This window comes from Nannospalax galili, unplaced genomic scaffold (genome assembly GCF_000622305.1).
Source record: "Nannospalax galili isolate Female #2095 unplaced genomic scaffold, S.galili_v1.0 scaffold491, whole genome shotgun sequence".
Taxonomy (NCBI): domain Eukaryota; kingdom Metazoa; phylum Chordata; class Mammalia; order Rodentia; family Spalacidae; genus Nannospalax; species Nannospalax galili.
In genome coordinates this window covers 112477-125184 of record NW_008329523.1, presented here as the reverse complement: position 1 = coordinate 125184, position 12708 = coordinate 112477, and the positions used below count along the sequence as shown (strand labels likewise).

At 39.8% G+C, this 12708-nt stretch overlaps 1 pseudogene; it reads left to right on the top strand.

The window, feature by feature from the left end:
• Positions 1 to 12083: 12083 nt before the first annotated feature.
• Positions 12084 to 12361, top strand: LOC103737995 (annotated as a pseudogene).
• The last annotated feature ends 347 nt before the right edge of the window (positions 12362 to 12708 follow it).

Sequence of the window (12708 nt, the reverse complement as noted above, 5' to 3'; positions counted from 1 at the left end):
GGCACAACTTTATGGGTTTGCATATACTATTAGCATCAGTTTTCAGGGTTTCCCCGGCCTTTTAAATCCCAATTCACTATTGTCTCTTATTTAACACAGATTAATCTACTAAAGTGTGAGAGAAATGTTCCTAACAACATTTCTGCTTTCTCTCTTGAATGCAGAAATATCAACTGTTCTCCAGTATTCAAGACACTCCTCTACCACTCCAAGAAGCAGAAGAATTGGTGCTGGGATGGAATCAATGATAAATGCTGCACATGTTAACAAGTGGATGGTTAAAGGTCTCGGGTCCACTCTACACACACCTTCTAGTCAGCCTCTTGCTTGGTAAGGCCCCTGCCCTGTGAAGGCTAGAGCATAATGCTATAGGGAAGGCTGGAATTGAAGAATAAAATATAGAGGACTAGATCTAATAAAGGGGGGCCCACAAAGGCTTCTTAAAGTCTAAGTTATCAATCAGAAGGATAAAAGGAACTTACAAGTGGTTCAGGTCAGTCCAGTAGCATTAGGATTTCCACAGACGACTCTGAGGTAACAGCCCAGCAACCACAAAGAATGTGCATTTGGTAAGAAGGTCAGTCCCCACAACTCCCTGCAAACCTTTGGCCAGTGTCAAATGGCTATGGCTCAAGTTTGGGGTCCTGTATGATCACATTTCAAGCTCTACATCAAAAGCACATGACATGTAACTTCATTCTAAATCTCATCACTCTTGCAGTGATATCAATAATATTAATCTTTTGTAAAATTTCTTACTCATAGTCTTCCAAATCTAACAGACAAAGGATGAGGGCATCAGTAACAGAATAGTATAACTGTGCTAGGAAATACTAATAAAAACCCTAGTTGTTCATGAAGCTAGACATGTCCCTGACATCCAAATTATTATATGAGAGCTAAGATTTCCTCACCACAGGTGACTAGATGCTAACTTACCTTGTCTAGTCACGTCCTTTATCTTTAAATAGGATTTAAAAAGCCACACGTTGAAGGAGTTTATGAATAGGTTATGGTTTGAATGTGAAATGTCCTCACAGGGTTGTGTGTTTGAATATCTGGCCCCTACTAGTGGTGCTGCTTGGGAAGGTTGTGTGACAGAGATGGCTCACTGGCCATGAGTTTCTGAGGGTAAGAGCCCAGCCCTGCCTTCCACCCCAGTCTCTGCTTCCTGATTTGCAAATGTGAACAAGCTGGAGTGCAAGTTCCAATGACCACAGGCCAACCCACACCCACTATCATGCCTTGATGGACAGGACAGCACCCCTGAAACTGACAGCCAAAATAAACTTCCCCTCCCTTAAATTGCTTCTTCCAGGTGCTTTGTCACAATGATAAAAATAACTCAGAAAAAGGGCATTTTCAAATTTCAGTTCCTGAATCCCTGAGATCAGGAAATGTTTTTTGGTTTTCAAAAGAAATAGCTTGCCACAGTACATATCAACTTAGTGACTGGTTGCAGCCTGCAACCAAACAACCACGTTTAAAAATACTTTTTTTTTTTTTTTTCCAGGCTAGAGAGACGGTTCGGCAGTTAACAGCACTTGCTGCTCTTGAAGAGAACCAGGGTTTGGGTCCCAGCAACTTCCCATAACATCGGTTCCAGAGAATCTAACACCCTCTTCTGGTCTCTGTGGGTACCTGCACTCATGTGATACACATACAGACATGCAGGTGTACACACATACACATAATATAAAAATACATAAATCTCTTTAATAAATACTTTTTCCAAAATTTTTCTGAAAAATAGGAGTACAAAAACTAAAAGAAACTTCATAAAATTTTATTTAGCATATACAGTTGTTAAGAAGTCTTTTAAACATATACATACAAATAAGATTAATAACTGAATTTTTTTTAATAACCCATAGAATTAAAACTGAAAAACTGTTTCAACTTCTGAATACATTTCAAGATCAAGAAACTATGATAATGTGCATTATTGTTGTGTCCCTACATTTAATCCATTTTCATTGCCCTTTTTTGATGGTGCTGGGGATTGAACCTAGGGCCTTGTGTATGTTAGGCAAGTGCTCTACCACTGACTTATTCCCCAGCCTCAAATGTTCAATGTTTTGACAGAATAGCTGGGTTCTTTTTTCACTTTTGACTTGAAGGGACAGATGGTTATTATTCTTGGCAAGATTTGACACAATATGACAAGACCTATCACAAGAAGAAATAGATCCTTCAGCTAAAGGGCCATCCCTCTTCCCAGGATTACAGAATATTAACTAGGTGACAACATCACCTCAGCTCCAGGATTAACCTTCACACTCATTATGGATCCAGAGTTATTTCTGCAAATGCTAAAGCCTATCCAACACCCCCCACAAGAACAGAATCTCAAGTTCCTTGGGAAGGGGGGAAGAGGGGACTAATTTACAAGGACTACGTTGCTATAAACATAGTTCTTAAACTGCTTAAACACAGCACTATTTTGACTTCTAAAAACACTTCTCTTTAGCTTCTATGACAACTACAGTCTTGATTTTCCTCTTCTGAGCTCTTTGATCTCGCCCTCTGTTTTCTGCATGGCCTTTTGTGCAACTTCTCCTTAAATGGTCCTCTCTTTAGACCTCTTTTTATTCTGAACTCCTTCCATGGGAAAAGGCTCATTTATCCTCAGGGCTTTAAAATTACCTTTGGCTCAGTGAGCCATGGTGGCTAACAACAGCCTCCTCTGAGGTTAGTGTACAGCCTGTGCCTTGTGTGGGTTTCCCCAAGGAATCGTGGAGATGGCCTTTTCCAAGAGATATTCATGTATTTAATCTCTTATGTTTACAATTTAGTATCCAGATTGATATGTGTGGGCACTGCCTTTGGAAACCCGAGGGCATGGTGGTCAGAGATCACATTGGCCAAGCTATTATGTCTAACCACACCAAGCTACAGAACAAAGATCATGTGATTGAAGCCATATGCAGGGGCAAGTTCAAGTGCCTGGGCTGACAGAAGATTCCGATTATTTATTTATTTTAAAAAATATTTTATTTATTACTCTGTGCTGATTGTCAAGTTCTGATAGTGAGAAAAAAAATTTTATTTATTATTTCTATTTTATGTGCATGAGTGTATTGTCTGCATGTGTGTAGGTGCACCCATGTCCTATAATACCCACAGAGGTCAGAAGGGGGCATTAGATTCCCCTGGAACTGGAGTTATGGATGATTGTTACTCACCGTGTAGGTCCTGGAAACTGAATCCCGGTTCTCCACAAGAGAAGCCAGTGCTCTTAACCACTGAGCCATCTCTCTGGCTCCAAAGATTCATATTTTAAAGAAGCAGGGCTGTACGAAGTTTGCTGTGGGTAAACTGAAGACACGGTGGCTGAGAAGCAGTCCATCTCAGAGAGCTGTGGGTCAAAATGTCCCCAATTATGGTCCTTGGAAAAGTGATAGGCTCTTCACTCATGATGGCTTCCACTTGCTGCCCCCTCCTTGTACACACCCATCAGTAAATCCTACTTCCTGTCTAAAATAAAATTATCTTCAAGTTGATGTCTGGTCTGGATTCCTGCCCTAAGCCCAGGAAACTTCTTGGTGTTCTGATTAAATTTCCAGATAGTCTAAATAAACATCTGCAGTAAACAAATGCCCTGTTTACCTCAAATTCTATTAGTCTAAAACTGAACTTTTTAACTTTCTTCCAAAGTCAGATCTTCCTTCTCTACTTTCTCTCAGTAAATGGCAGTACCACCTCCCAATTACTCAAAAAATCCTTTCATGTCTCCTACGATGTTGCCAAAAGCCACTCTGCACTATCATCTTCGTTCTCAATTGACCCCTTACTTCACCAGTATTTTTCTCCTCTTTTCCCAAAAGAATTTTTACAAACTTTGTAGAAAAATGTAAAGCTCAGGGCTGGAGAGATGGCTCAGCAGTTAAGAGCACTGACTGCTCTTGCAGAGAACCTGGGTTCGATTCCCAGCACCCACATGGAGGCTACACCATCCTTAACTCCAGTTCCAGGGGAATCCGAAGCCCTCTTCTGACACAGGTGCACTCACATACACGCAGGCAATACACTCATACATATAAAATTTTTTAAAAAGTAAAGTTCTTAGCAAAATACTTGAGGACCTTGACAACCCAAACCTGCCCTCTCCGGCCCACCTAATCCACAGCCTTCACTCACCCATCGCTTGCACCAGGACTTCACCAAGCTTCTAGTTTAAACAACTCTTTCCACCTTCAAGTCTGCATTTTCATTCTACTGTGCCTTCTTCATAGCATTCTCTGGAGCCAAACAGGTTTCTCCCAACCATAACGTGGCAATCAAAACTCAAAGTTCATCTCAAATACAATGGGTCACATTCGGCATTCCTAGACTACAGCCTGTACCACAGAGAGCGTATTATCAGACTCTGCCCATTGTTAGTTGTTAATGCATTAACTGCATTACCGGGGATGAACTGCCTCAGCTCAAAGACTCTGCCTTGGTAATCAACACACCCCCACACTATTCACCTCTGTGCATTCACACTAAGCAGACAGGCCTCCATAAATCATAAATATTTGGGAATAAATTTCAACCACTCTCCTCTCATCTGGATTATAATACATTTCTAAATATATGATGCGCCTTTAGAGGAGAAAATGGTGAGACACAGATTACAAAGTCTCCCACTCAGACATCCTTCTTCAAATTTATGAGTATTTATAAAACAGGATTCAAGGAAATGGATAAATAATTATCCAACAAAATTATTTGTGTGACCAACATGGTTTCCATTTTGTTGCATATGTAATGAGTTTCCATATTCCTTTATAGGTCATTTTCAATCAAACACCCACAGTCAAAGTGACTCAATCTGTAACTCTCACCTCCCAATAAAACCATCAGCCAGCCACCAGGCTTCTAGGGGTGGGGGTGGAAATGTAAGATTCAAAACATAGTAACAGTGGGTACATTTAAACAGACGTGTATTCAAAAGCAGCCAATAAAAAATAATCCTTCTTTCATGAATTTTCTTTTGCCCCATTCCCTGTCTTCTGGCTTCCCAATAAGTTGGACCAAAGGAAGGAAGGAGAAGGGAAAGTTGGGCTTTTCTCCCCATGGATTCTCCTTGCTGGCCACAGTCGTGGCCATGTACCTGCTCCAGTGGAGTGGGCCTCCTCTCCTGCCTTCAGCTATGCCTGATTTCCAGTAACTAGCATGATTCCTTCCCTTTCCCTTCGATTCTTCAGACTTGGGCCAGTGAGAGCCTCCTGCCATTCTAGCCCAAAGGTATTTTACTAAGCAACCCTCTTGGAGTTAACTCCTTAACTCTGCCACACATTCAAAATGTTGTTTATTAAATGCAGTGACAATAACTGAAAAGGAATTTAGCATGATAGCTTATGATGAAGATAATGCTGGACCTTAGCAATTTAATGTAGTATAGTTTTGTTGGTTTTTTTTTTTTTTTTTTTTTTTTTTGTTTTTTTGAGACAGGGTCTCCCAATAGCCCCAGCTGGCCTAGAACTCACTATATAGGGCAGGCTGGCCTCAAACTCAAAGAGATCCCTCTGCCTCTGCCTCCTGAGTGCTGGGATTAAAGGCATGCACCACCACGCCTGGCTAATATCCAAGAGAGGAAAACACAATATTGTCATTTAAGATAAATGAAATACATTTAAAAAAAACACAAGCAAGAAGAAAAAATGTACACAGGTGAACTTTCCTGCATTATTCTTCGTTTTTTAAATGTAATTTTCTACAACTACTTTAAAAAATACAGTAGCTGCAAAGGAGACTTCACTAAATGAAGGTAAATAGGCTGAATTTAATATTGATGGTTTCTTTAATTTTCATCTATTTATTTCTCATTGTCACATTTTTACAAACTCCTACCGGTATAACCTATCATCTCAAACTTGTGTTTTCACTGCCTCTCATGTCCCTCTATTTTGTTGACATGAAGTACATATCACATTTTGCCCACACATACATACAATGCTAGACAGAGCCTACAAGGGCCCCTAGTACTTCTGCTGTATGATTCTCTCCCCGTGAATGTAGGCGGGACGTCCTTCTAACATACAGAATGACCAAAGTGATGACTTTGGATTTACAAAACTAAAGTGACTTCCATCTTGGATACTCTTTCTTTCTTACCTGATTACTTTGAAGTCAGAACCAACTGCCATGTTGTAAGCTGTCCTTACGGAGGTTTTTTGGCAAGGAACTGAGGGAGACCTCCAGCCAACAGACAGTGAGGAATTAAGGCTTTCAGTCATCCAATAGACAAGCAAATGCATTCTTCAAAGAGCAACTCAATTCCAAAACAAAGAATCATTTTAAATTTAGAAAATGTAGCTTCATAGTCCAGAGAGTTTTGTTTTGCTGTGGCTGAAGTCTGTTTTTCCAAAAACAAGTCTTGATCTTATATACTATAAATTGTATGTGCATTTTGAGCAAGAAAGTATATTCATTTAGTTAATAGATTGCTTGGCTGATAGCTTTTCCACTATTTCAACTTCTGGACATTCTGAGTTTCTTCTCTCTCAGCTTATCTATTTGTTATAATTGACATGCATCTTAGTATTTTTTCATCCACTTAATGTGCTGTGCTAACTCATAACTGTTTTGTATTGTTTTTTTTTCAAACACTACATTCTTGAATTTTTGGTTCACGTTCACTTCACTCACAGATAATGGAAAATAAACATACTTTCAAAAGAAAATAAGAATAAAATCTATAAATATCTCAAAATACTTACTAGTCTTGGCTTTCTGAAGGTAAGACAGGGCTCTGTTAAAAAGTAACTGCTAGTCTGAATACAATCAAAATTCATTGTATGAAATTTTCAAAGAATCACTAAAACTATATATATTTTTTAAGTAGCTGCTAAAGGGACTCAGTTTCCTAGACTCAAATCAAGAACCCTAAATTTCTGCCAGTAAAGAGTACTAGAACCAAAATAAATAGCACTAGGATACAGGCATGGTGGCACCTACCTTTAATCCCAGCACTCAGGAGCCAGAGGCGGGCAAATCTCTGTGAACTGGAGGCCAACCCAGTTTACATACTGAGTTTCAAGCCAAACAGGGCTATATAGTGAGACCCTATCTCTAAGTGAATGAATGAATGAATGAATGAATGAATGAGTGAACAGCAGTAAGTAGAAACTACAGGGGCTGGAGAGATGCCTTAGCAGTTAAGAGCACTGGCTGCTCTTACAGAAGACCCAGGTTTGATTCCTAGCACCCACATGGCAGCTAACAATCATGCATAACTCCAGTTCCAGGGGATCCAACACTGTCTTCTGACTTCCGCAGGCATTGCATGACACGGGTGCACTTATACATATGCAGCCAAAACACTCATACACACACACACACACACACACACACACACACACACACACACAAAATAATTTTTTGAAAAAGCTAGAAATACAAATTATTTTTTGAATAACTAAAAGAAAAACAATACACATTAATAAAAGCATCCATGATTAATTTCTATAATTTGTTGTTTTGATGACAGGGCAGTCTAAGCACACACATTTATTCCCATGGATGGAGTTCTGAACTGAGAATTTGAAAAGCTGATTTGATTTCTGACCCAGCTCTGGACTAGTCAAATACAAACCATGACTTCTTAACTTGAACATTCATTTGGGTTCCCCAAGCTTTAGTTTCCTTTTCAGTGTCACCTAGATGTTACAAAGATGCAACAGAATAAGACATCAATTACCCACCCTCCATAATCAGCTTAAAGAAAAGACTTTCAAAGGGAGTAAAGAGAAGTTCAGACATTGAACTGCAGGCTAGAACCCCTTCTAGGGAACAGTGGTCCTCAAATCACCTGGGAGATGAACTTTTCTCCCCGGTTCAGGAGACTCACTTTATTTTTATTTCAAGGGCCTATCAAACAAACACAAAAGTCCTCCCCTCTGCCAAGCAGAATCTGCTTTCTAACAGTGTCCTAGCGATGCTAATGCTGGTGCCACTGGCCAGGAAACCATGCTTGGAAACTATTATTTTAAAATGCTAGGTGGCATGCCACATCCAGTCTTCACACCTAGAGGACAGGGGTGCAGGACATAAGCATCTACCTAACAAATTCTTATCTATCCACAACCACTTTTCCCTGGAGCGCAAATGTTTTCTTTTAATTCACTAGAAAACATGAACTTTTAATGCTCCAGAGATCCCTTCATTATAACGTGAAAAATGGATACATTTTCCTATAAGCTCTAAGTTTCCTCTTTCTCTCTCTCTCTCTCTCTCTCTCTCTCTCTCTTTCTCTCTTTTTCTATCCCTCCCCTCCTCACTCCTTCCCTCCTTCCCTCCCTCCTCCCCACCCCTCTCTCTCAGGCATGGTCTCACTATGTAGCCATAGAAAGTCTGGAATTCACTATGTAGACCAGGCTAGCCTTAAACTCAACAGAAATCACCCTTCCTTTGCCTCTCAAGTGCTGGGATTAAAGGCATGCACAACAGCACTTGGGGGGCTGAGGATGAATTTGTAGGCAGCATCTCTCTCTGTTATTTCTGTCAGCTTAGAAAGCTTAGGGAGACGGCTCAACAGGTAAAGGCACTTGCTGACAAGTAGGCCAACCTAAGTTCAATGCCCAGGAACTAACATGGTAAAAGGAGAGAACCAACTCCTGCAAATTGTCCTCTGACCTTTACATGTGGCCCATGACATGTGTGTGCCCATATACATACATGTGAGCACACACACACAATAAATTAATGTAAAAAGAAAGTTTTTCTAATGCTCACACAAATGCATGGTGCCTGGCTTTCCTTTTCTGAATTTAAGAATACCAACAATGCAGGAATTCAACAGTAAGATAGTTGTAAATGTAGGCAGCTTTCTCACGTAATGTTACAGAAACCTATATTTTGTTTATGAATACGAGATGTCTAAGAAACTTAACTGTTGCTGTTCAAACACATAGACATTTTTCCTGATCTAAAAATAACACACAGTCATATTAGAAAACTTAAAATATACAGGAATATATAAAGGAGTCAATCAAAACCAACTATAATCCTTCTGCCCCCAAATAGCTATGAAATATTTGTTGCATTTTCTTCTAGTCTTTTTCAATGCCTAGAAAGGTTATACCAAGTATCACTGTACATTTATTTTCCTTTAGCTAACAAATTGCATGAATATCAAATATTCTTTTAAAGTTACTTCACAGCTTCCTAATATTTTACAATATGGATGAGCCATAATTTAGTAGAATGTATTATCCAAAGTTACATCGCAAAACCTTCAGGGGAGCAGAGCTTCAGTCTCAGTTGATACAGGAAATTTCTCATTCACTGCTTCTGAGGAAAGTTTTAGAAACACCTCCCTAAAAGGACACAGCTGCCTAGCCACTATAACCATGGTACACATTCATTTCCCCCAATGACGTCAACCAAAGCTTATCCAGAATAGGATCATCAAGGTAACTTTTGTATTCCCTTCAATATGAGGCAAAGATAGAAATGGGCTCTACTGATAGAAGGGTGGGTGGGTGGCTAGGTGGATAGAGAGAATTTTATAACGATAAGTACAGATATAAATATGTATGAGCAGCACCCACATATATTTGATAATGTCATACACTTAAAATTTATAGTATATTATAATTTCTCTTTGATATGTTTTCTCCCTCATTAGAATACTCCTTGGTCATAGGCCCTAGAGGGGAACTGAATACTATTGATACTGTTCAGTTAAATTGACATAGCATCAAATTGTCCTCTAAATATTTATATGTATACTCACAGACAGTCGCCACTCTCAGCTTTAATCAAAGAAGCTTTTCTTTCCAGGGAACAGTGGTGAGTGCAGACTGACATGACTGCACAAGTGCTAAGAACAGGTGACAGATGAGAGCCCAGCCCTAACAGGACATGTCTATTATCCCCTCTAAGGCTCAGAGAACATTTCAGAAGACTGGGTGAAGAATGCAAGAGGTGGAAGTTAGGGAAGGGGCTGTGAAATGCCATCTTCTAGACAACACACAGTCAATACCATCATGAACTCACAGCATCTGCAGATGCCTGCACTGGGTCTGCACAAGAATGAACCTGTTCACAGTCAGGCATGGAGGAGGGGCTCACAGGCCCTAGTCCCTCGCTGTCTAACTATTTGCTACTGACAGATTCAGGGAGAAAGAGAGTCATTGTCTTCAGTTGTGCGCGTACTGGCGACCCCACTGGGCTCCAATGGATAGTTCCAATCTGATAGACAGATGGCTCTGGGTGATAAATGGCTCACAAGCAAAACTCTAAGTCATGAATCTGGGAAAGGCACTGGGTGGGGGAGGGGGAGGGCTGATAGGATGAGAAGGAGATAAGAGAAAGAAGGGAAAAAATCAAATTGTCACTGAACAAAATTAATAAACATATTAACTCCTAAAGAGCATGCAACTTTATCTTCCCCTCTCCTTGTACACTAACACACACACACACACACACACACACACACACACATATATATATATATATATATATAGCAAAGAAGTACCCAGTACATGGCTGACCCTTAATAAACAGTTACTGAATAGAAATTACAACAAGCACAATAGAAAATAGCATAGTTTAAAATAAATACTACTTATGAAACACATACTACGTTGATCGTATTGCATGTGTCAACTTGATTAGACTACAGTAATCAGTTGTTTGTCAAATAGTAGTCTAGTATTATAAATGTATTTTGTAGGTATGATCAACATCACAATCAGATGACTTTAAGTAAAAGATATTTCTTAATGGCCTCATCCAATCAGTTGAAAGTATTAAAAACAAACTTGAGGGACTGAAGAGATGGCCCATTGGTTAAGAGCACTGGCAGCTCTTGCAGAAGACCTGGGTTCAGTTCCCAGCACCCACGTGGTGGCTAACAACCATCCATAACTCCAGTTCTAGGGGCTCCAACATCCTCTTCTGACCTCTGTGGGCACTCACAATATGGGTGCACTTACATACAGGCAGGCAATACTATACTCATACACATAAAATAATAACAATAAATAAAATATTTTTTAAAATTAAAACAAACTTGCATTTTCTCAAGGAAGAAGGCATTCTCCCTGAACACCTTACAGAGAATCCTATTTGGGTTTCTAATCTGCTGGTCTTCTCTACTGTTTTGGACTTGTAAGCTCCCAAAAATCACATTTGCCAATTTCCTAATAGACAGACAGACAGACAGACAGACACACACACACACACACACACACACACACACACACACACACACCACTATTGGGTCTATTTCTCTGAAGAACTTTGACTGATGCAGCTATTCCCTCACATCTTACCATCGAGTTCAGACCACTGTCTCTAATTTTCACAATATTCTAACAAGGTGAGTATTACTATGTTTTAACAGATATGTAAGTGAGGTTTATAGAGATTAACTAACTTGTCCAATGTCCCACAAGTAAATTCAAAGGTAGCAGAGACTGGTCCAAACTTGCTTGTCTGTTTCTAGACTCTAAGCCCTTTGTCTCCCATTTTTTCTCTTTTCAGAGTAATGAGATATGAGCTAAGGCTGTCAAGTCTGTAACTATAGACTCTGAAATGCAGAGCCAGGGCTAATATACTCATCTAATTAGATGTACATATGGGGTGATAAATGAAATTCGGAGTTCACACATGAATTAGATGTCCTTTGCATCTGATAGTCAAATCTAAAAATGTTGGAAGAAAAAGTAAATAATCAAGACTGTTTATGATGAAAGAAATGTATGCTTCAAAAATTCACTTTCAGGATATGCTAATTCATTATTTAGAAGGCTCACATGACTTGCATAAAACCAAATTTGACACTAGCATTCCAGGACTGTTTAAATGGGAGCTGGCTCCAGAAATCTAGTAGATGGAAATGAATCACAGTCTACCCTGTATGGACATCGAAGTTCTAACCACTCCTACTATGTTTCTACCATATATTCAGAGCAATCTCCAGAATCTAGTCTATGAAATCACTGAAAATGTTCTGAAAACCCTTATGGATCACCAAGCACTGTCACTGGACTGAATAAACTAAAACACATACACAGAGTGAAATGTTTAATTTTTCAAATAGGTACTATGATTGTGAATGACCAAATCCAAATATGTTTCCTGTTTGCCCTGTGTTGCGAGATGGGGGTTCCCTATGGCATCACCAAGGAGAAGGCCAGGCTGGGGCTGCTGGTTCACAGGAAGATATGCACCACCCACTGTGGCCTTCACAGAGGTCAATTCGGAAGACAAAAGCACTCTGGTTAAGCTGGTAGAAGCCATCAGGACCAATTATAATGACAGATACTGTCACTGGGGAGGTTATATCCTGGGTCCAAAATCTGTGGCTGGCATTGCAAAGCTGGAAAAGGCAAAGGCCAAGGACTTTACCACCCAAGTGGGTTAAATGTACACTGCTGAGTTTTCTGTACATAGATATATTTTTAAAACTTGCCCTTCAAAACAACAAAACAAAAGAAAAAAACGAAGGGCTGGGGACATAGCTCAGAGTGCCTGCCCAGTATGCACAAGGCCCTGGGTTCACACCTCATGCTGGGGGGGGGGGGTAAGACACACCACCCAGTAAACCCAAAATGCCAGTGTGAGACTGTGAGATTCCTACATCAGACTATATTACCTCATCAACAAGACACAAGATGTAAATTTATGGCATTTGCAGGAAAATGAGAGTAAGTTCACAGTGTTAAGCAAAATAAACCAGTTTAAAAAGACAATTAAATATCTCTTTTCCAT